The 24,223-nt window shown below is 39.7% G+C and overlaps 1 long non-coding RNA gene across 10 annotated transcripts in view; it reads right to left on the reverse strand.

The window, feature by feature from the left end:
• Positions 1-9,152: 9,152 nt before the first annotated feature.
• Positions 9,153-24,223, reverse strand: part of LOC136115088 (uncharacterized) — an 85,862-nt gene continuing 70,791 nt past the window's right edge. For 2 of the 10 annotated variants that reach the window (XR_011737816.1, XR_011737812.1), the window contains 4 exons: positions 19,176-19,327; positions 15,119-15,621; positions 11,592-13,835; positions 9,154-11,399 (listed from right to left, as the gene is read on the reverse strand). This is a non-coding gene — a long non-coding RNA (uncharacterized lncRNA). Of the gene's footprint in view, positions 11,400-11,591; positions 13,836-15,118; positions 15,622-19,175; positions 19,328-20,609; positions 20,700-24,223 lie in introns of all 10 variants that reach the window. The other 8 variants (XR_011737813.1, XR_011737815.1, XR_011737818.1 and 5 more) reach the window with 8 other exon arrangements.

Here is a 24,223-nt window from a genome sequence, read left to right on the forward strand (position 1 = left end):
TGCAGAACTGCAACCATAGTAATTATGGAAAGGTTTAAGGTCCATAATGATTAATGACAGACATCCGTACTCAGGAATGCAAGGCACTAGAAAGCAAAAACCCTCAATCGTTTTATCATTTAGGTCAAAAAGGGTGATTTCTCTGTCAGCAAGAGAAGATCCAGCTTGGCATGAAGCTAAAGCCAAAAGAAACCTCTAGGTCCTGATCCTTCAAAACGCTCACAGCTCCCTGGTTTTGATCTCAAGTGTCCAACTCCTTTATGAACCAATCCTTTGGCAGCTGCTGCAACTTCCACTCCTCCATGTACCTGTCTGCAGGTGAAGTCCACATTGCACTGCTCTGGGCCTATTCTTCAGCATAATGCCAGGTCCCACATGAAGACAGGAACCTTGTGAGATACACTCCTCTTCAGCTGACAGTGAGAACATCGACATGTAATTTAGAGGGCTTGAAATGGAAAAGAAAATAAAAAGCTGAAGGTACTTTTACTGTTGTTGCAGCCAGGATAATCTAAGGCTAAAAATGCAGGGATTTTGTGGAAATTTGTGGAAAGAGGTAATATTTTTCCAGAGACCAACATATACATTTGGGGAAAAAATAAGATAACAGTCCTCTGTCTCAAAACAATCACATCTCCCTACAAAACTTCGTGGTATTTGATCATTTTAGCATCTCATAGCCCTGCAAGTCTTTAACGTTCTCCAAGACTGAGTGTAAAAACCTGGAAACTGTTTCCCCAAGCAGGATGAGAGCAGGTGGTGTGACAGTCATGCTCACCATAGGTTTGCAGCAGGAAACGGAGCAGGTGCTCAGCTGCTGAGCAAAGCCTGGGGCTGGGCTGTCACCTCCTGATCGTAGGGAACTCTGGGCATGTTGAATGTCCAGGACCTGGGGCAGCAATGGGTAGAGGTATAGACTCTCCAGTCACTCACTAAATGGTGACTTTAGAGATGTTATGTTTTGGCAGTGCTTTATTTAAAAGGCCTGAGCCAATGAGGTGTTTTTTAGGAGCAGAAGCATTGAAGAGAGAGTACACAGCAAAACTCAGAAGCTGCGAGGTGCACCAGGAAGATTCATCACGGCGGGTTTGTGTACTTCTCTAACATCACGACAATTTTTAATATATCTGTTAAAAGATGCATTGAGCCATCTGCAATCTCCCTTATTCTCACTATCTTAGATAATGAGACTGGTAGCACATCACAGGCCTGTTTCAGTCATCTCTCAGTGTAAAAGAGAAGGAGGGAGGGAGGAAGGGAGGAAGGGAGGAAGGGAGGGAGGAAAGAAGGGAGGAAGGGAGAGAGGAAAGAAGGGAGGGAGGGAGGGAGGGAGGAAGGAGGGAAGGAAGGCAGGAAGGCAGGAGGGAAGGAAGGAAAGAAGGAGGGAAGGAAGGAGGGAAGGAGGGAAGGAGGGAAGGAGGGAAGGAGGGAAGGAGGGAAGGAAGGAGGGAAGGAGGGAAGGAGGGAAGGAGGGAAGGAGGGAAGGAGGGAAGGAAGGAAGGAAGGAAGGAAGGAAGGGAGGAAGGAAGGAAGGGAGGAAGGGAGGAAGGAAGGGAGGAAGGAAGGGAGGAAGGAAGGAAGGGAGGAAGGGAGGAAGGAAGGGAGGAAGGGAGGGAGGAAGGCAGGCAGGAAGGAAGGAAGGAAGGAAGGAAGGAAGGAAGGAAGGAAGGAAGGTAGAGACAACACAGCCAGGGCAAAATTCCTGCTGAAGGTCCACACCAATGTTTACTACAACCACTAGTGCAAGAATATCAAAAAGATTTCTCCACCGTCTATAGCTTGGCCCCCTTTTGTAAAGCAGTTTCAGGGTGTTTCTGTGCACATCTGTGCATTTCCCATTTGAAAAGCAGCTAAATACCTTTGCCAAGGAAGTCAAAAGCAACAGGGATCTCAAAGTTTATCAGCATCTCTAAAAGTCACATGAAAATAACTGGCCAGCGAGAAAAGAGAAGATCCATACACAACCTCTACAAGTGCTTGGACTGAAAGTGGGGCTGTAGTGTGAACCTATGTTATCATGACCCCTAATACCCACTGAAGGCGGAAGGAGCCACAACATTTCAACATGGAGAATGGCTTCAACACCAGTTTGTGCTCACCTGTCATACAAATCCACTGGGCTTCAGAAGTCCCAAAGTTCAAGCGATTCCTTACTGACACTAGAACCACGCTCTTTTTCAAGGTATGGGGCTGGAGATGGGGTTTCACTTGGGACCTCTGGACTTCATCCCATTGAGTCAGTGACCCCCTAGCCACTCTCTACTGACTCCTCAACCTCAAATGATAACAATCCCACCAGACATCTGTAGGCAAGAGGCACATTTGGAAGTGATCCAAGTGTCAGGCTGGTGAGGGGGGCTAAAAAATGAGACGTGCAGAAGAAAAGCAGCAAAAATAGGGCAGAAGAAAAGATGGAAGGGTGCAGGAGGTTGGTACTTTGGTTTCAATCTGCCAAACTTGTAAAGAGTCTTTGGTGTCAAGTAACATGAAGGAAAAGTGGTGGCTCTAGAGACACAGTAAAAATGAGATTAACTCACCTACCAAATTCTCAGTCATCCTCCTCTTATAACCACTACCAGGAAGTATGAATAACCAATCTAAATTTAAATAGAGCAAAGAAGAAAATATTCTATAGTTAATGAATCCATGAAGAAATCATGAATTTGTTCTTTAAATAAATAAATAAAAGTGATGCAGCAAGTTTTCCAAAGCAATCACCTCCCGTTCATGGAATAAAAGGCTATCTTCACTGCCTTTGTGCACTGAGTGTGCTGCATTGTCTGCCCAGATGACTGCACTATTTTGACTGCTGGGATGAAATTACTTTTTGTGAGAGTGACAAACTAATTCCCCAAGTGCCAGTTATTTTTCTGCTTAGAAAATACCATGTAAAATTATTCCATTCATGGAAGAATGGAAATGCTTTAACTACCTACTTGCTCATATTTTGTAAATTATGGAAGAAAAAAAAGTTCATTGCCACTGCCAGCGTGAGACAAACATTTCACTGTATATGACCAGGGCTGGCAAAATTTTCATCCCAAGTCAATTCAAGTTCATCTTGGGACATGCCTTATAGACTTTTGTTGTTACTTTTTGCTGTGCAGAACCAGTATATTGCTACAGCTCAGCTAGTGCTCTGCGTGCTCTGACCTTCAAAACCAGATTTCCAGGTACCTTCACCACTGGATATTTTTAATGCACTTACTTCACTGAATATGAGAAATATAATTAATGTCTGCATCTCGAGAGTTCTCCACCAGATAATGTCTGGAATGTAGCTCTCTTGGAGCTCTTTGGAGAAAGACTTCAGCAGTTTTAATGCTGTTGAGCACAGCATCTTCACGCAAGCCAGTGAAAGTAAATGCTATACAAAATGAGTAAAGGTGGCAGGACTGAGTTTGCAGGCAAAACCCTTCATGAGTCAAACTGTCCCCCAGTTACCACATTAAATCATGCTGATAGAGGCGAGATTGCACAAATGCCATGAAGAGAACATCAGCTCATTAACATCTGAGACAGTTTTATTTTCAGACATGAGCGTGGTCTCAGGTCAGAAGTCCACCAGAGCCTTTCAGTCACTCCGGATTCAATGATTCTATGATGATTCGGCTTCAAAAAAAGACGGGCGGTCTCTGGTGCTGAGTTTGACCGCGTGTATGGAAGCAACCCATGTCGCTGAATTGTCGGCGCTGCTGTGATGGAAACAAAGAAGGAAGCAGAGCCGAAGGGACTTCTGAGAAATGTCGCAAACCAGTTAACGGGACAGGAATTGAGCAACCTATCAAGCAATATGGAAACAGGCTGGTTCCTAGAGATATGCTGCATACAGCCATTTAGTTCATACAGTGTCTTTCAGTGCTCCAGTAATCAGATCCATACATAAGTGTGACGCTACTGGACAAGAAAAAATATATCCTTTAACAATGTCCATAATTACAGGAATAACTGAACTAAAAATTTGTGGCTTTTTGTTGCTGTATCACTATGCACAATAGCTCTTAATTAAAAATTAATCACGTATTGCTTTCTGTGTCTATATAGTGAATCTCAACAAGTTTGATCTCCTGTTATAGTCACTAGTCTTTGCCTTTTATCAGATAGAAAAAAAGGGAAATTAGCACTCTCTTTTTCATGTTTCAGAACAAAAGTATGAGCTTTGAAGTTCTGTATTTGTGAAAGAAACCATCGTGGCCTGTTAAAACAAGCTTTTGGTACTGAAAAGGTTAACTAATTTGGTTTCCCCGATAAGTTTATCTATGATCAGAACTGAGTCATACAGAAAATACTCCTACAAGATTTGACCTTTTACTTGTATCCCACACTGAGATAATATTATACTTAAAATGGATATCAATAAGAACTTTGTTTTAAAAAGTATATTTAAAATAAATTACTTTTAAATAACAGAAACTGTTTTCAATTAGCCCTGTTAAAGGAAATCAACTAGAAAGTTATGTATGCTTTTTTATTTTCTTTATATAAATTATACCCAGGAGTCCTATGATAGCAGCACTGTACAAACTATGCACTACCTTTATATTTATTTCTTATCAAAATAAACTTAACAAATTAGATTTGTTTTTACAGCACTTTATATCCAATAATGACAATGTTGTATTGGTCCCAGGATAAAAACAATGAAAGTAGCAGCTGAATGGTATTTTTATTAAGAGTTAACAAAAATGTCCTGTGCAAACAGAGTGTATAAAGAAAATTAATTCCATAATTCCTCATGATGAAGGCGTCCTTCTCTTTTTTCTTTTCTTCTCACAATATCAATCTCATTTGGAAAGATCATTTTGAGGGGAAAACTTTAAGTTTTAGCATGACTTACTCAGCAAAATTATATAGCTGAACTTAAACATTGCTGACTGCTAGGATTTAATATTAGGACCTGGCAAATGTTTTGATAACTTAATACTTTTTAAAATAAAACTTATTTGTTACTGAAGATTTTGGGATCCCAGAAGAAATACAATCTAAAGAAATAACAGAGCTAAAGATCCAAAGAGATTTTTCTTCTTTCTCCCCATTTTTTCCATTTCCTCTACCTTGAACTGGTTCTTCCACATTAGCATTTTAGGCCTTTTTAATGGTGGCAGATTCAAATATCTCTGAGATATTCATTGTACAACTCAGCAAGAGTCCATGTTTTCCTCCAGCAGTGGAAAAACGGCAGGGCTAATAGTCTGGGGTTTATTACTAAAAATGAGTCCTTATACCAAAAAATTAAAAAAAAAAAAAAGAAACATTGTTTAGAACATGTGGTTTGCTGCTATTAAGTTAACAGTGGAAAATCTCATTACTTTTAAAGTTAATTTTATTTTGTGGTGGGATTGTTCTCGAGTCGGAGGCAGATCTCTTGAGCAGAGCCTCTAATCCTACCTTACAGTCTTCTGTTCATAGAATCACAGAATGTCAGTGACTGGAAGGGACCTCAAAAGATCATCCAATCCAATCCCCCTGCTGGAGCAGGAACACCCAGATGAGGTTACACAGGAACATGTCCAGGCGGGTTTTGAATGTCTCCAGAGTAGGAGACTCCACAACCTCCCTGGGCAGCCTGTTCCAGTGCTCTGTCACCCTCAGTGAAAAGAAGTTTCTTCTCAAATTTAAGTGGAACTTTTTGTGTTCCAGTTTGAACCCATTACCCCTTGTCCTATCACTGGTTGTCACCAAGAAGAGCCTGGCTCGATCCTCATGACACTCACCCTTTATACATCTGTAAACACTAATTAGGTCACCCCTCAGTCTCCTCTTCTCCAAGCTAAAGAGCCCCAGCTCCCTCAGCCTTTCCTCATGAGGGAGATGCTCCACTCCCTTCATCTTTATTACCCTTGTTCAGCAAGTCACTCTTTGCAGAGTTTGGCTAGATGCACATTTTAAGTCAAAGGGATGAACTAGAAGGAAATAAAGTAACTTTTTCCCACACGTGCATCTGGGGCTGCTAGCAGACACTTGTGCCATCTCCTCCAGCTCTTGCTCTGACTAGAGGAGTTTTCCAATTAAGATCCTGGGTTAAAGGTGCTCTCTGAGCAGTGCTAACAAAGTTTCTGCCTCTAAAGAAAGATCAGTGCTCCGATGGGGTAAATCAGAGGTTGGACAAATCCTGATGCCAGCTTCACACAGGCAGCACCGTGGAGAAGCTGAGGTGTAAGAAAGTTGTAACACAGGTTCTGAAAATCAAAGTGGCCAGAGAAGAAAAGAGAAGACTGTAAAGGTTTCTAGTTCAGGTTTATTTTCATATTTTGGAAGCATCTAATCTGACTTCTGAGTTTTCATTGAGGCTATAATGATTTACAATAACAGAGAACCAAATCTGCAATTCGAGGGAAAAATAACCCCAAGGCAGAAGCTCGCCTGCCATTTATGCTTATATATATATATCCTACTTACAAGTGACTATGACTCAAACCTGAAACTCTTATGGTTTAAAATACCAAGTGATATGCAAAGTCACATAATGTTTGCATTCCACCAACACCACTGTTTTTTTCAGTAACATATGCTCACACCATATAGAACTCAGTCTTGTGGAGAGTTGAGATATTATATTGTAAATTCAACTCACAATGATCCTTGTGTAACTCTGTGAGCTGTATTTCAAGATACACTTCAACGTTCAAACTCAGCCATTTCCCCTGGTATTCTCCACCTTCCTAGGTACCAGTTCACCACAAAAATTTGACATATGAATAAGCAAAAGATATGCACACAAGATCACTGATTATCTGATATTAATTTTTTTTCCTGAACATCACCCTATTTCTTCTCAACAAAGTCGCCAAAGTCTGAGATCTACATCTAGAAGCTGACTCAGGCCCACTGCTGCTGAGACCTTGCTTCTCTGTCAGTGATAATTTTGGAAGTTCAATCCCTCAGTATTTTGAGGGAAAGAAAATGGATCAGCTGCCCAGCAAATGAAGGAGCCCTGCCCAGTCTGAACTCGCACACACTCAGCAATGTTCTGCTAAAAGTATCTCTATGTTGGTGCTGTTCTTAGGTTCGTTTCAAGCCATTTGAATTAAAATTTTACAAAAAGTGAAAGCGGAGCAGAGGGTTGTTTGTTGCTTCACTGTAAATAAGAGCAGCCCAGGTGGAGGGGTCTGATCTTCACACGAGCACCTGTAGCTCCCACAGCAGCGAGGAACAGCAGCAGGTGTTCAGCGTCTCTGAAAAAACAGCCTTTGAACTTGAAACACACGAATCCTGGCATGACCCCCAAGAGGTGAAGTAACTCCTGCCATTTTGGGACTGGGTGCCATTTAGAGAACTGCTAAGAGATTTAGGAAATGAGTTCAGAGCTGGATACAACTACGAAAAACATACAGACTGGTATTTGGGTCTTACAAAAAACAAAAGCTAAACGTAACTCATCTGGGACTGAGAAAATCTAATCTCTTGGCAGACGTCTAAAGTATCAGCTGAGACAGAGAGCGAGACCTTGCTCAGACAGAGGGTGATGCTTTAGAGCTGCGATGTACATCTGTGCCACGGGGTAGTGAAACCAACTCGTTTTCAACATCTCACACATGTGCAATTGAAAAGTGAACTTGCAAAAAGGAGTTATTTCAAGAGCTGAGCGAAACTGGCTTGTTCAGAGTCTGTGTGTTAACTTTCTTATGTTTTGCTTCAGACAGCTCTATACCCCAGGAGTTTTGTTTTGAATTTTAGCTTCAAACAAAGTAAAACTGCTCGTAAACCACCGTATTTTGGCTTTTTATGTTGAAACTATATCTCATCCAGAAAGTTTCAAAAGCCAAAGTGCAGAGTACTGGTAGCCTGGGGTTTAGCTCGGTCCGTGTTCAAGTTGTCAGGCTGAGGGTCGGAAACAAGCTTTCCCTACATGCAGTGATGTTGAGACCTGGCTTTTCTGTGCAGTCCCATGTTGGCATTAAACTACTCAAAACCACCCAGTTTTATGTAGTTTCTTCCAGGTATAATAGGCGAAGCCATCCCAGAATTGTCAGATTAAACTAACATTAAACAGTGGCAAATTAGTAATTGTTATTTTTAGATTTGTTTCTAGCTATGGCAAATAAAATGATCATAAAGCATTGCTTAAACAGAAATCCAGAGATACAGACAGCACTATTTACCACTAAATGAATGCTGTTTCTTACTTCTTTCTTAACAGACATGATTTGTCAGAAGCAGTATGGTAGCATCCAGAAGCACCTTCCTGAAGGAAACTTTGAAGAAACACCTACTTAAATATACTTTAATCTTTTATGAATTTTTCACATTTCTTAGCAGCCCTACAGCCCAATGTTTTATCATTAGCCCATTGGATTATCATTCTTAATAGACACAGAAAATCATTCCTGTCTAATTTACAACAGCACTTACAATCATATTTCCATGGTCATCACTTAACTTTCCACTGCATTAATAACCAAGACTGATTTTACCTGGCAAGCAACCCAAACTCTCTAACTTGACAAAAGTATTTCATGCTTGTTTCTCCCTCTAACCATCAAAAAAGGTCGATACAACGACTCAGGGTATGAGCATTTTTCCTGTGTGATTCACTTACAGCAAGTAAACCCTCTAGACTGACATTCTTCCCTTTTTTGAATTTCTCCTTGCACAACAATACCAACAAGTCCCCTTCTCTGTGGGTGGTGATAATGTCAGTACACCACTACCCAAATAACCTTTCTCTATAGGGAAATGCTGACATTTGATTCTTTAAATTTAAACCACGAGTATTTTGGTCTCATAACTGCACTCCGTATTAACTGCCTTTTGTTATTAATTTGTAACACTAAAAACGTTAACGAAACTAGTTATTTCAATTGGAAATGTTAAGTGCAGTAGACATCTAAAATTTGTGTATGAGCTATAATACATCAAAATATTTAAATAGTAACTAAATATTTTACCTAACTATTGTAAACCCATTTTCAGAATTAATAATGACACAGCTCTGTGTATGTTCAGTGTAAAGCTGTGTCTCAGAAGAGCTGTTCTTTTTAGCCTGTTTCAGGGAACATAAGCAATGGCTTTTGAATGGTTTCTATCTATCTCCCACGTTCACCTTCTCCAGACACAAAAAGTGTCCTTTAAGTGCTGTCTACGTGAGACCTCTATCAAGAAGAGCAAATTATATGTGGGCTGACCACATCCAGTGTTGCTCCTGATGCTCTCTGGAAGAGGCACTGCCACTGCATACATTCTTTGCACACATTGCTGCAGGGTCACCACAAATATACAGCTGCCGGTGGAGTAAAAATATTGGCATTGGGGGCAAATACTCTGCCATTTCTTGTTCAAACAACATGAACCACAGCTGTGATAAAGTGTAACAGTGTCCCCAAGCCAAATTGTTCCTCAGTAAAAATTAACACAACTACAAATATTACAAAATGAATAGACAGATTAGCTCTAAAACTGCAATTATATTAAAAACCAAGGAGGGTGGAAAGACCATATAAAATTTTAAAGTGTTTTCTGTAACCCTTAGAAATGAAACTTTATTTAAGGTTTACACATATGATTTAGTCATTTACATAGTTCTATACTTATTATTTTTATTACACATTTCAAGTTTCATCATAGAGATGTGGTTTTTGATACATATAAAACTGTTAACCTTTATGTTGCAGATAGCAGAGTTTAGATATAAGCACATTATCTTTTGAACAGCATTTTTAAAAACATGTACCACCTCCCAGGTACAAACGCACCCTGCCTTAAAGAAAACAAAAAACAACACATACAAAAAAACCCAAAACAAAACAAAAACCTCAGTTCTGTAGCTTATTCCATAGGTTAAATATTTCATTACCCAGAATACACTTTAGTTTCCTGGACTAAGATTAATAAAAGGAATACCTTTTCCAGTCTGTCTAGGGGAGCTTACTGGGGCTGGTAAATCGTATCAAAAATAGCAGTCATTGGAGATGGGTCCAATAACTTAAGAGATATTCTGTGGGCTTGGTCGCAAATTTCAGGGTGCTTAGCTTGTAGCTCTCCAAGGCTTCCCATAATGCACATTCTTTCCCATTTCATAATCTTTCAATTAATTCCCAACCCAGAAACTTTTATCACACACCCTGGTATTTGGTAAAAACGTTAAAAATGCCATTATACCCTTCCTAAGGGACAAACCAATTTCCAGTTCTCTGTAGGGGCTTCCTCCACCTTCATTGAGGCTCAGATTCCCAGTGATCAATGAAATGAATTACACCGAGAGGATATCTGTTTCTTGCTTCAAGCAACCATCACAGCCATGCTTTAGGGATTCATCCTGAAAAGAATTGATAAAGACATAAAAAATGAGTACATGAGTACATGCATACAGTTCATCTGCTTTGTTCACAAATTATCAAATTAATATTGTATACTACTAGACCAGATTTTATGATTGCTTTGTAAGTCACCCTGCAGCGTGTATTTTTCTGTAATAATTTCATTTTTAAACTTCTGCAAAAGTAGACCAAATTCCTATTGATTGTAATGCCAGTGACTGATTAAAAAAGCTCATGGGGAAGTGTTCTCTGCCTATACAATCCTAATTAGTGCCTGTGGTGAATTTTATTCAGAATTTTCTACCCTCCCATAGTTTTAATTTTCTTTAAAGATGAGTTATATATTTTATACATTTACAATATATCATTTGTATTTATTACATACACCAAACTGTTCTGGTTATAAAAGTAATGCTCAATCCCATATTCATATATAAATACACTAACTAATATATTCAAGATTTTTAACTTCCCTCTTATTCAGTAGACCATCAAAAATGGACCTGATTAACATAGGTTTCTAATTGTGTATGTAATTAATGCAAGTATTTCTCTAATTCCCTCTATCTCAGTGCCCTGGTGCTTGAAATTCCTGCTTTCTTCACTGAAATTAGTTTGCTGCATCATGCCCCAAACTGAGGAACTAAGCGTACTTTTGCCAGACTCCCAACAGGTTGAACATCAGGCCACTGTGTCCCTGATGAGAAGCCCCAGATTTCTGGCCAGGACCTTTTGTGGTGTGTACCCTCAGCAACAGCAGCTCCCAGCTCACACACAGGTTCGGCCTAGCCATCATAATTCAAAACAGACACTTGATAACACCCCGTTAAACACAATAACTCTGTACTTCTTAGATACGAAATTACTTTCCTTCCTCTATGTCTTGTTAAACTTAAATAAAACACCTTAGGTGAAATTACCTTCACAGCATTAACTTTGTTAAGCATATGTAGAGGTGTATTCTCTTTTACAGCATTTATCTAAAGGAGAAATTCCGACTCCTAAAAGAAGGTACCTAATGCCTGCTGGAATACCCTGGAGTGTCCAGGGTACATGTGCAGGCCTGGCAGGTCTGGTGTGGGACCTACAGGAGACCGGCACCTTGAACAGGCAGCCATAGGCCAGGTGAGATCCCCAGGGGCTCTAAAATGACACAAGAGGTCTATGTTTAGGCACATGGATTTCTTCTAAAATTAATAAAATGAAACACTGACATTAAAAACCAAAAAAAGACTAAACAAAATTTCATATTATTTCCCTTAACTAAAAAGATTTAAAAAAAAAAAAAAAAAGAAGTTAAAACTCCAAAGAAATAATTTCATCCAAATTTCATACTTTACTGTATAAAAATCAGCTGGAGATCATCACTGCTTGTTACCTGGGTCCTATAAAAATAAAGTACATAATTAACTAGTCACATTCACAATACTTCTACACTTTCTAACTTCAAATTTTAGAATTCCACTACATTTTCAAAGTTAAATACTCAAAAAATCAGAAAAAATAATACAGGCTTCATGTAAACCCCAGACTACAGCTTTCAGTTATTTTAGAGTGAAGTTATTAATTATAAATTTATGTACTATTTTTTCTCATTCAGCAACTGAGTGCTTGATACTGTCCATGTGAAACGCATTGGGGCAGTTGTAGTTAAATAACATCTTGAAAAAGATACGGCTGCCTACAGTACATTTTACATCACTTTGTTGTAATTATAAATTCTAAAAATGTGAAATTGATTCCCACTTTAATGTGCTCCTCGCAGCCAAGCCTTGGAGCTTGTTCTTCTGTTTTTCCTCAAGCAAATTTCCCTTTGATTCCAAGAGTTTTGGTGGAGCAGAAAGTGAAATACTACTTTTGGTTGCTTCAGATTAAGTCCCAAGAAATTCTACTGATTTCAGTTGCTTCAATGAGATTACTTCAAGCTCACCTTGAAGTAAACAAGATCTGAATTCTCAATTCAATGTTTCCTTTGGGGGAATTAAAGCTGAAAGTCTATCATAAAGATTGATGACTATCACTGATTTTATAGTCATGGACGTGAGTAAGCAGTGGTGAAGATGTCACAGAGAAGAATAAAAAGCAGAAGAAAGCTTTAATTAGCCATTTGTTTGCCTTACCAATTGTCTGCCCTTTGTTGGTTTTATGTCACAATTACATGCTGCACAAAGATTATTAAAAATGCAGACCAGCCAGTTTTCTTTTGTTCTTTATTTGGAGTAAAGTATCCTTCAAAAGCTACAACAAACTTTTTTTCTTCTTCTTCTCTGTCACAGCCAAATTCTCCAGTTCAGGAATTTACAATATTTTCCTTTTTCCAGAATGACACCTGCTGGTGGGAGAAGCGTGGATGAACTGCATATACTATATAGGTTTGAGTGTAGCAAACCTGACATATTGTCGGAGTATGTTCATCACCTGTGTCCAGGCAAACCATTGAACATAAAGATTTGGAAACTGCAAAGGTGCTATAAGGAGTATGTTGTAGAAATAATACAGTTTTCCAGTCTCATTTAATATTTGCTCTTAGCAAATCACCAAGCTACCTACTACTAAGACAATGCTTCATCAGTGTTTCAGTGTTGGACACCAGCACTATTTTGGGAAGCTCACAGGGTTAATATGTCAGATTGAGGTGAAGCCAGATGGAAACCCTCCCTATCCCATGCAGAAAGCTGCTGCACTCTTCAAACCCTCAAGAGCAAGTAAAACCAGCAGCTAATGCAATTATTGGTGCTTAACACCCCAAACAATTAGCATCTCAAAGAGAAGTGTCGTGCACATGTTCCTGACTTGGTATAGGAGGACATAGTTAGGAAGGACAGAAAGCAAGTTGTACCTTTGTCAAAATTGTGACAAATACTCCTCAATATACCAGGCAGCATTAGGTTGTGTAACTGGCTTCTATATTCACAGCACCTTTATTGCCTGGGTCCACTGGAGTAGCTTTTCCTCCAGCTAAACTGGAGCCAGAGTTGAGCTTGTGATGGTTCCAACATATTTACAGCAATATTTCCAAGTTCTTTCCAATGCTAAGAACATCCTAACTGGGAACACGCAGCTTCCTTTTTCTGAGATGCCAACTATCCATCGTTCGCTAAAGTGGAGGTGCTCAGGACCCTGAAAAAAAGCTGGACTCTAAAAAATCTAGAAACACAAATTATTGAAGGTACTTTGGGATATTTTTGGACATTAACTTCTGGTAATTTAAATAAATCAGATTTTGAGAACTGTATGTTTTAAACATGACCTATGAAGAAATATTTGTGAAAAAATGTCCAGTTATAAAGAAAAAAGTATTAGAAATTCAATTCAGAAGTAGAATTCAGAGAATTCTTCTGAATTATTTATAAAAGCATAGCCAAACACACATATTCAAACGTGTTCCTCTTGGGTAAATTATTAATATATAGGTATTGCTACAGCACAGCTCATTGTAACATCAGAAGGCAAACATTCTTGTTGATTACAGTATTAGGCTGCCTTAGGCTGGAGACTTGGCTTCTGTTCCTGGATTTGCCACTGGCCTCCTTCATGGCTTTTGGCAGATTCTTCACATCTCTTCCTTCAGTTCTCCATCTGCGAGAAGAAGATAATATTGCTTTATTATTTATTATTATTTATTTATTAATTATTATTATTACTACTGATTTCCAAAGATTGTTTTTATTTAGGTAAATGCAAACACATGAAAAGCAGGTAACTTGCTGGAAATTCACTGGTAAATATAAGACGCATGAGACTGTTTCAACATGTGGTTTAGAACTGGAAAGCTTCTCTAAACATATTTTTTGCAAACTTGATCAAAGCTTCAATCCTACCTATGGTCGTATATACTTCTGTTTATAGAGTTCTTGTCTGTCACACATATAATTGTGACTATCAAAAGCTGGAATCTTATCATAACTTCAGTTTCTCCTTCTTAACCTCCTTAACAAAGCAATGACTTCACAAAGTGCCCAGCTACATCCCACTGCCTTCGGAGTGGGACCTCAGCTCAGGGTAAACCCTTTGCTGAGAGCAGCAGCAGGGTGGATGCAGAAACACTGATATAATCCCCAAATCTGTGAGAGCCTGGCCACCTCCACAAGGTTTGACCTAGCTGAAAAGCAGAAAGGAAATTGCAGGAAAGATGCTTGTCCAAATATGTTCCTACTTTTTACTGCCAGAGCCTGAGAAGCTTTACTGAAACAGGTTTTCTAGTTGCTTCCACTTAGCTCAACGAGCGGCTCCTCGAGCACATCATTATCAACAAGAGATTGTGATTGTCTCAGCTTTGTTGCTAGAATCCAGCAAAAAGACACTTCTCATGCCAAAGTGGTAGCACTGCTTTTCTTGTCAGATTAGAGGTCAGCTTGAGTTTTGAGCTCACGTTACTGCTCACCCTGAAGTCGTCTTTCCAGTTTTTCATGCTACACATGGCAAACGAAATGCATGTATGGGAGAGAAACAGCCTGGGATGCACATAAGCCTTTGTACAAGGATGAGAGCTCTGAATTTGGCCAAATTTTTCTGCTCTCTCAACCCTACTTATTGAACTCAGCATGGAATAACCTTAGTGTTGGGATTACTTTCACATCCCATTCTTTTTTATTTCACCCAGGACATTCTTAACTTCAACCTTTTAAGCCTTGTTCACCAAATCTTGAGATATGCATGATCACCATAAACCCATCCCACTTCTTACTGGGCAGCTACTAGGAAACTGGTTTGGATGTGAGCATTGCAGTTACAATGTTTTTAAGCACTCTCATCACTTCTGGTAATGTGTTACCAGCAACATTTCCCACAGAAGTCTTCCCATCGCTTCCCCCACCAAACAGCACATGCCCTATGGTAAGTCCCAGCTCACCCAAACCTACTTGGCTGCTAAATCAGGCTACGATCAAAAATCTCCTCCTTGAAGGCATTCTGGCTCCAGCTGGCATCCTCGGGGACAGCCACAGGCTCTGCAGAAGTGATCTCTAACATCAAAGTTAAGTATTACTTTTAACTGATTCACACAGAACAAGAAGTAACCACGCATCATGTTGTGGTTTAAATTTCTCCCTAGTTTTGCATGTGTAGCTATTCCTCTACCTGATGGACATGTTTTTCTTTCTCCTGTAACCACCTTCTTCCAGCTTTGGTTAATTCTGTACTTCAAAGAATACTTTCTTCCCCTCCCCAAAAATATGTCATTACCTTTCATTCTTTTGTCTAAAGCTTGTGTCTTACCCACGTAATTTCTGTATTTCTAAGGGACTTTATCAGCATGTGCTTTTTTGATGTCTTTCTCAGAGGAATCCCTCTCCTTCCAACCACAGTCCTTTGTGGCCAAGACAGAGGGAACTGCTTGTCTCCAGGTGGCAGTAACTTCTTTGGGCTGCAAAGACACCATGCAGCCACTTCTCAGTGACCAAGTACTTGTCCCTCAAGGATAAATACCACGTAACTTCTATTTTCTGAATGTCACTTAACCTAGATTGGCCCAAAGAGATCTAGGAGGCCCAGGCTTGCAGCTGGGCAAGTGTGTTGATTCCTTCAGGGTACAAAAGGCCAGTGAGTGCTGGAAGTTCCTGGTGTGCAAGGGAAGCACACACAGGGGCAACACCAGGAAGAGAAATGCTGTGTAGGGCACCAGAGCTCCCAGAAACCTAAACCAACCCATCTGTCTGCTCTTCTGCTTGTAGGTCAGGCTCTGAAGGCAGCCAGGAGTATGAGCTACCTTCACCATGCTTGAGAAAAGCTCATTGTGCTCTTTCCCAGGTAGACGGTCTCCTTGCCCAGAACACAGGGCAGCAGTGGAGGTGGACACCGCTCCTTTCTTCCCTTTAGGAGTGGTTACTGCTATATGGGACTTTGACCCCCCGAAATGTGATACAGATCCAGAACCATAATAGTTCCCTCACAGAGGAAGTCAGAAGGTTCCTGAGTGGTGCATACTTTTGCATTTCTACTTTTTGCATTGTCTTTTTTTTCCCCTTCTACACCGTTTCCCTTTCTCTGAGTTGTTTGTCATTTTATAATACAATCCTACCCCAAACACCAGAACAACCATTATGGTTTTCCATCTAAAAACATACACTTTCAGCCAAAATGTGATATATCCTAAGCTCTGGCAAGAGCAAAATATGAGAATCCACATCTGCAGGGGACTGCTAAGCACCGCAGACTGCACAGGATGTAGTGTCAGTTCATGGGGAAAATAAAGCACAACTATCTCACCTAACTAGCAGGTAAACTTGATTAGAGAACTGCTATGTCATTCCTCTACTCCTCCTCATGACCCCTCTACTTCCCTATTTGTCTCCTCCTTCTCAGAGAAAATATTTCCTGGGGACATACCAAATATGTTGCTATACTACAGCAAATTCTTCACTGAGATCCAGAAAGGTTAGATTTTATGAGATGTCACTTTTCCAGCAAATCAAAGTACCAGATTTGCAAACCATGTTCAAGGTTTGTAATTTTTAAATTATTTTATTTATGTATGTATGTATGTATGTATGTATGTATCTATCTATCTATCTATCTATCTATCTATCTATCTATTTATTTATTTATAATATTTTTTTCCTATTTAGTGTCTAGAAACTTCTTTTCTCCAAGATCTGTTTTAAAGCTTTGCATCCCCCAGGTCAGATGAATAGGTCTGTTCTTGTCCGTGTGACTCTCTCCTCCCTTCTTACACAGAGGAACTGTGTTCTTTGCACACCACCCCTTTTCTCCTCACAAGACATTTACACATATGATTTCATATACCTGTTCTGCCTTAATCCTGGAATAAGAGTTATAACACTCACCTGACTGGAGCCCATTAATTATCCTGAGTTTTGTTCCCCCATTGGTGTATTAATTGCCATTTCCATACCCCAGACTTTGCCATGTTCCTAGATCATCATCAGTTTATCCAACACATCATCTTCACAGCACAGGAGGTTTTCTCTTTCTCTCTTTCCCACATCTTCCTAGATGAAGAACTTTTTGCTATTTCTCTCAAACTCCTTTCATTTGTTTTACTTTATCCCTACACATCCTGCCTTCTGAGACACAACTTTCTTTGCTGATCCCTCTTTTTCCTCTGTCCTTGCATTACCCACCAACATCTTTTCTGCAACGACTACTCACCAAATTAGGTATGGTGCCTTTCCCAACTATTTTTTAATTTTGTTTGGGATATAAATTCTAGGTAGTTTCCACATCTGAAACTTTAAAAACCCTACACCTCCTCCACATTTCAGCCCCTTGGCTCCTCCATCCAGATGACTTCAGTAATTAATTCATGTAGTTTCAATTTTTTCCTTTTCAAAATTGGGAACCGTAACTACAGTCCTGCTCCCCTTCTATTTAGTGTAAACACAGTAGACTTGTGAGTACTTGCTTCAAAGTTTCTTTTAATTTTATTATTCCGCAGAGGCCATAGTGCTCACCAAAACCAAGTCATTTGATGAAGAAATATTTCATCTACCGTGTTTATAGTTACCTTGAGAAATAGGTCCCTACTTCTGTATGCCTTCCTCCAACCTACATCTAGGAAGCCTTAGTCTTCCATAAAGATATAACTTCCAGTCATTATTTATTTCTCTCATTATGCTAAAGACATTTCTGTTCATGTTTAGATGGTAAAGATGAACTAAGGGCTACAGCAGCCACCTGGAATGATCTCCACAGGATCTCTTTTAACTAACTTTTCTCCAAGTAATTTCAACACAGACAAATTTTGTATTAGGTCATCACTAAATACTAATAATTGCTTTTTTTTTTTTAATGAGGAAGAATTTATAACACACTTTTTTTCTGAGAAAGCTTGTATACAACATTTCCAGCTCACTCCCAAAGCAATTGCATCACTGGACAGCACAAAATCCAGGGCTGCTGGATTCCCGGCTACCCTGACACTGGCGTACCTCAAAAAAGCAGCTGCCTGTGAATCAGGAAGCCTTGGGGCTGGGTGGCCAGAAGAGACAGTGGCCTCAAGAGGCTTGGGGAGGGACCAGAAAGGTCTGATCCTCCACCAGCCTGGCAGGAGGTGAGGGGAGGAAACCAGAGCACATGGCAAGGACAAGGTGGGAGATGGCTATGCTGGGGGAGGGGGAGACCTGGGAGGGGGGAGGAACCAAAATGTACTCCTTTCTGATTTTGCTGGTGTAACTATTGTCCACCTTAAGAGATGACTTTATCCACTTTGTTATTTACTGTCATGCTGGTGGTCTGATCAGTCCAGCAGAGACCCAAGGGCTGGCTGGTAGGGACGGGGGTCAGCTCCCTCTGGAGCTTCAGTTGATCTGATGCACCCCAGGAACAGCATCTTCACTCTGCACAAGGGGCATTTTCCAACTGAGCACAGCCCCATCCAAAAACTTCTGATGAGTTCTTGTCTACAGCACTCCACCAGCTCCAGTTACCAACAAAATATTTAAATCTTTCACAAGGGTTAAAACTGTGAAGCAAGACCAGCTTTTCAGCCACCAAATGAGTAATATCGCTGAAGCAGCTTGTGGGACTTTTTGTCCAGCATTATTTACTGCTACAAATTGCTAACCAGATCTAGCCTGTTCAGATTGCTGTGCTTGTTACACTAACAGAAAACAAGCTGAATTCTGGGAGTCTTTTTTGTTGTTGTTGTTGTTGTGGTGTACTCTCACTCACTTTCACTAAAATGACACAAAAATGATGCCTGGGGTTACAACAGCGTGATGGAAACTTCCTACTACACTTCAGAGAACCTTAAGGGAAAACACGTACATATGCACTACAGATATTATGTGCATTTCCAGGAACCCTGTCAAATTTGATCACATGAAAAATAAAACAAGACAATTAGGAAGAAAACTGCTTCATCAACTTCTTCCATTAGTCATACCACAGGCGGATGTAAGATTAAAACTAAAAGCGTAATTTTCAAAAGCCTCTTGAAAATTTGGCTGGATTTCCTACCTTGTCACGTCCCTGGGCCACACAGAGAATGAGCAGTCCGTGATCTTTTGAGAAGCAAAACATCAGCTAAAGCAGGGACGCAGTGCAGTATTAGGTCCAAACACTGAATTGTTTAATTCAGGAACAAACCACATGGTACTCTGCTTATGCATCTGCAAACAGAATAGGATATGATGAAACAGAAAACTCTCCTTGTGGTTTTATGTACATCATCCTCAACACTTTCAAAATTAGAGGACAGAGGCTACTATTAAAGTCAATTGTAAAGTTCCCATTGACTTCAATAGATGTAAACCAGATATTAATATTATGCTTTTCGGTTTTCTTGAGGTTTATGCACCTCATAAAATAAATTTACAGATGAACTAGCAAATGTACACTTGCAAAGAAACCTCCTCAAAAGTCCTTGAAGCCACATTTTTAAATGCTGCTATTCATACAGTTTATATCAGACAGATTAAGGGACTATCAAACAAGGGTACACAGATCAAGAACAGGAATAAGAAATGCTGAAAATATACTCCAGAGATATAATTCCAGAAATATCATTTGACATATTTGACAAAACAGACTTAGAAGAAAGTTTTATATTATGCGACATATTTCACAAGCTCAGAAAACCCTATCTATTTATTTATCTGCCTATCCATTTCAATGATCTGTAAATGAAAACATGTACTGTATATGTATCAAGCTTTTTTTTTCCCAAGAACCCTTTCAAAACCACTCACACAAAAATGTAAGAAAAGCTAATTGAGAAAGAGAGAAAAGGTAAGGGGGGAGAGCGAGTGTAACCTATGAGAAGTCAGAAATACTACCAACCGGAGCTGACATTTTCTTCTGCAGAGCAATGTGCCCATTGGGCATAATTTTTGATCTCACAGACTTTCCACATGCAAAACTCCAGCTGACTTCAGTGCAAATGAATGAACTGCAGGATCTAATTAAGCCTGCTGAGGTTTGAAAAACAATCTCCTATGCTGCCTGAACATTTCCATGAATTTCAGACATTTTCGAGATAGTTTGCCTAATTCATTGTCAAATAATAATTTATAAATAATTATCAGTATAATGTGTAAATAAAAATAGAAGATGAACATTGGATTATAAACAGCTATAAGGAACTAACAATTACCTAACCTGACTCAATGAAGGCTTTATTAAACGCAATGTCATATATAACATTACCAAAGAAAGAGTTGTGATTGATGGATGACATTTGCACAATCATCCTGTTCCAGATTCTACTGGCACGAGCAGAAAGGCTCTTTTTGGCAATTAATAACCACGAGGGAAATGTCTGCCCATTACCGCACAGAAGCACAGTAGAAAAGGCAGGGATACTGTCCAGCTGTCCAGAGCAGAATTCAACTACCTTAACCTGGAGACCTTGTTTTCTTTTTTTTACCATGCCCTGCTTCATTCAGAAAATACTTTGCACCTTCTCAACAAGTGAGCTAGAGTTCTGCAGTAACCATCCACCAGTTCTCCTCAGTGCTGCATCATCTCCAGAGCAGATCCATGCTAGATGTAGGGATGAAACCACATGAGAAAATCTCGGTACAATCACAAAACTAGAGCCAATGTTCCAATGCAAACACATGTTGGAAGCATATTGAGGTTGTAGAGACCATTCTGTTATTTTCAATTTTAGGATAGCTGTCCATGTAGCTTGAATAATATCTTAATGAGATGTTTCGCATATACTTGTTTTTAAAAACAAACTAATAAAGATTACTTCCACTATGTGCATCATACCCGCAGAGATCCATCAACTACAATGGTGTCTTCAGGCCCACACAGACTAATAGAGAAACAGACAGCAAAAAATCACAGAGCCATGGACTAAATTAAGCTGAGACAGAGCTCAGAAGCTCAAAGTAACACCCAGGGACAACACAACAGAGGTTGCCTCTGGTTTGGCCTCTGGTGCACCGAGCTAGTGGCTGCTCAGTCGTTCTATGAGGACAGTGTATGGAAAGTCTGACCACGGGAAGGAGCTGTGCGAGATGGAGGAGATGAAATCTCGGGAAATATTTGCTGTTAGGCTTTAGTAAATCTCTATGGAATATTTGGTAACCATGTTTTTTTTCCACGTCTTGAAACAGCTGACCAAATTTGAAAGGCTTTGTGAGGACGGCAAAAGGCACATGCCTGATTCAACAGCAGAGAAAGGTCTGCCTTTGCTCCTAAACCTTTTAAAACACAGGAGTCCAATTTTTTTTTTACACTAGCAAAAAAGCATAATTTTACTAGCCTTCTTCTTATAAATAGTTCACTCACTTTTCAATTACAAAAAAAAAATAAATAAAAGGAAGAAAAAAAACACTGGGCACTGACCTTGGATAAAAATAAATTCAGTCTAAATACATTAAGTTTGGCAAAGCTCTAAAAAAATATGAAACCAGAATCTTCTAAGAGGAAACCTTCCTCACAGGCAGAGCTGCCCATCCTGTCTGTAATATTGTTTTTTAAGTACTTTGGAATCTGTAGAAATGAACAGAACCACATAACTGAAGCTGCTGGACTGCATTTCTCTACTACCCTTTTCTGCTGCGGTATCTTACTGTTAATTATTGTTATAAACCACAGCTGGCTGGTGGGAGCATCAGTCAAGTATGTTTTCCTGTGGAACTAAACTCCAGGAAAAGAAAAAATTCTGAACATGCATTGCACCAGGATTAAAGATGAATTTTGAAGTTCGCTCCAGAGAAAATGCTGGTGCATTCGAACCCTGTTAATGCACAGGAGAGGGAGTGCCAAAAGACGAGAGCACTCCACAAATACAGCTGCAATTCCATGAGGTCAGAGCAAGCAGCTCCTTGCCCACAAGATGAGGTAAGTAAGGGATGTAGAGTAACAGCCCACAGAACACAAACGGATCTTGCAGCTCTAACTATCCGGGCTGTGAGGTCCCAAAACTAACAATATTAAACATATCATACATATAGCTTTTGTATTCATCTTGAATTTTATTTATGGATTTTATTTGTCAGTTCTAAATCCTGATTTTTTTTAAAGCATTCTTTCTACTGTCATCATTATTAAGTGGCTGGTTTTTTCCTGAGCTTCTAGTGTGCAACATCACTAGCTGGTGAGGGATCACCGATGAACTTCTCCATCCTGTTGTACTCACTCAAAAGTTTGCTACTGATTTCAGAGGAGTATGATTTTCACCCCACAGGAAATCAAGGTAAGTGGGAAATAATATTCATTTCATCCAATTAAACAGTAAAGCTCACATGTTTTCAGGACCTCAGTCCACAGACTTCTCCTTTTTCTGTCAGAAAAATATCGTGGAGAGGACATGTAACATAAAGTACAAAAAAGGTGCTGTAATACAGAGTGAGACAAGGGGGCCAAAGCTGTAAATTCCTTCCATCGACATGGTAATCTGTATTTGTAAAAGGCCAATATTGAGCAGGCAGTGAAAACAGAAACCCATAACCACATCACATCATTCCACTGCCAGAAACATTCATACTAATTTCCACCATCAAACACACAGTATGATTACTTAAAGGTTTTTTTAACCAATCCTACTTATAAAAACAAAATCCTCAAGATGGTATAACTTGACATTTTCATATTCTGTAACACGAATATACATCAAATTGGCAACAATCTGTACCTTGTGTACAAGCCTCCTTCAGGATCATTAACACGGAATCAACTCCTTGCAGTAAGTAAACACTTCTTTTTCTTGGTTTTTATGTTAAAAATTGAAAATTAATCTTGCAAGTCATTTTGAACTAGCAAAACAGGATTGACAAAGCAAGCACTGTAGTCTGATATCTTTTATTAGGCCAACTCAGAGTTCAAAAATATGCAAGCCTCCTTGACCACACACAAGTTCATGTATGCAGAACTCCAGGCTGGACCCATAAAATGCATTAAACTACTTGCTTTGTCACTACATATACATATATTAAGTATATATGTTATGTATATAATGTATACGCATACACATTTGAAAGGCTTCAGAACAAAACTGTTCATTGATACAGGTTTAAAATAACAACTCTGAAGGACTTCTGTGGGTTGGCATGTAATCTTGATATATATCACTGGGTTTAATAAAGAAAATTTAGCAGCACACAAAATGAATCCTGCTTCTGATTTCTAATGAGGTCTAATTCCTATGAAAAAACTCATGACTCTTAGTAACAATGTTAGCAAGCACAGGTTCTTTGCTGCTAACGATAATAACAATGAGAATACCCAGCAAAGATACAGCACCATGTTTCACATCAAGGAACAATACAGAGGGTCACTAACCTCGTAGTAGCTATATACTTCAGGACACTTTATGTGGGTAAAATCCACTCCAAATGGATCTGTCTCTTCTGCATAAGAATTCAAAAGTTTCTAATGTTGGTATGTGTCCACAACAAGGTGTGTGCACAACCTGCTCACCTCTGGATTTCAGTCCACACAACAAGCCTTCCACCCAAGAAATAGAAAGGCTGGTTGTGGGAGTTACATACAAATAACATATAAAAGAAATACAGTGATAAAAGTAACCACTCTTCTTTCTCCAAGTTTTGGCAGCTGTGAAATTCTTTCTGGGTGTTTCATCAGGAGTGCAATAACACCAGTAACTGTGAGCTATTCACAGAATCACAGAATGGGTTGGGTCGGAAGGGACCTCTGGAGATCATCTAGTCCAACCCCACAGCTAAAGCAGGTTCACCAGAGCAGATCACACAGGAATGTGTCCAGGCAGGTTTTGAATGTCTCCAGAGAAGGAGACTCCACAACCTCTCTGGGCAGCCTGTTCCAGTGCTCTGGCACCCTCAAAGTAAAGAAGCTTCTCCTCACATTCAGATGGAACCTCCTGTGCTTCAGTCTGTGTCCATTGCCTCTCATCCTATCGTTAGGTACCACTGAAAAGAGTCTGGTCCATCCTCTTGACACCCACACTTGAGATATTTACAAACATTGATGAGATCCCTCTCAGCCTTCTCCAGGCTGAACAGCCCCAGCTCTCTCAGGATGCTCCAGACCCCTCATTATCTTTGTACCCTGCCACTGGACTGCTTCCAGTA

This window comes from Patagioenas fasciata, chromosome 1 (assembly GCF_037038585.1).
Source record: "Patagioenas fasciata isolate bPatFas1 chromosome 1, bPatFas1.hap1, whole genome shotgun sequence".
NCBI classification, from domain to species: domain Eukaryota; kingdom Metazoa; phylum Chordata; class Aves; order Columbiformes; family Columbidae; genus Patagioenas; species Patagioenas fasciata.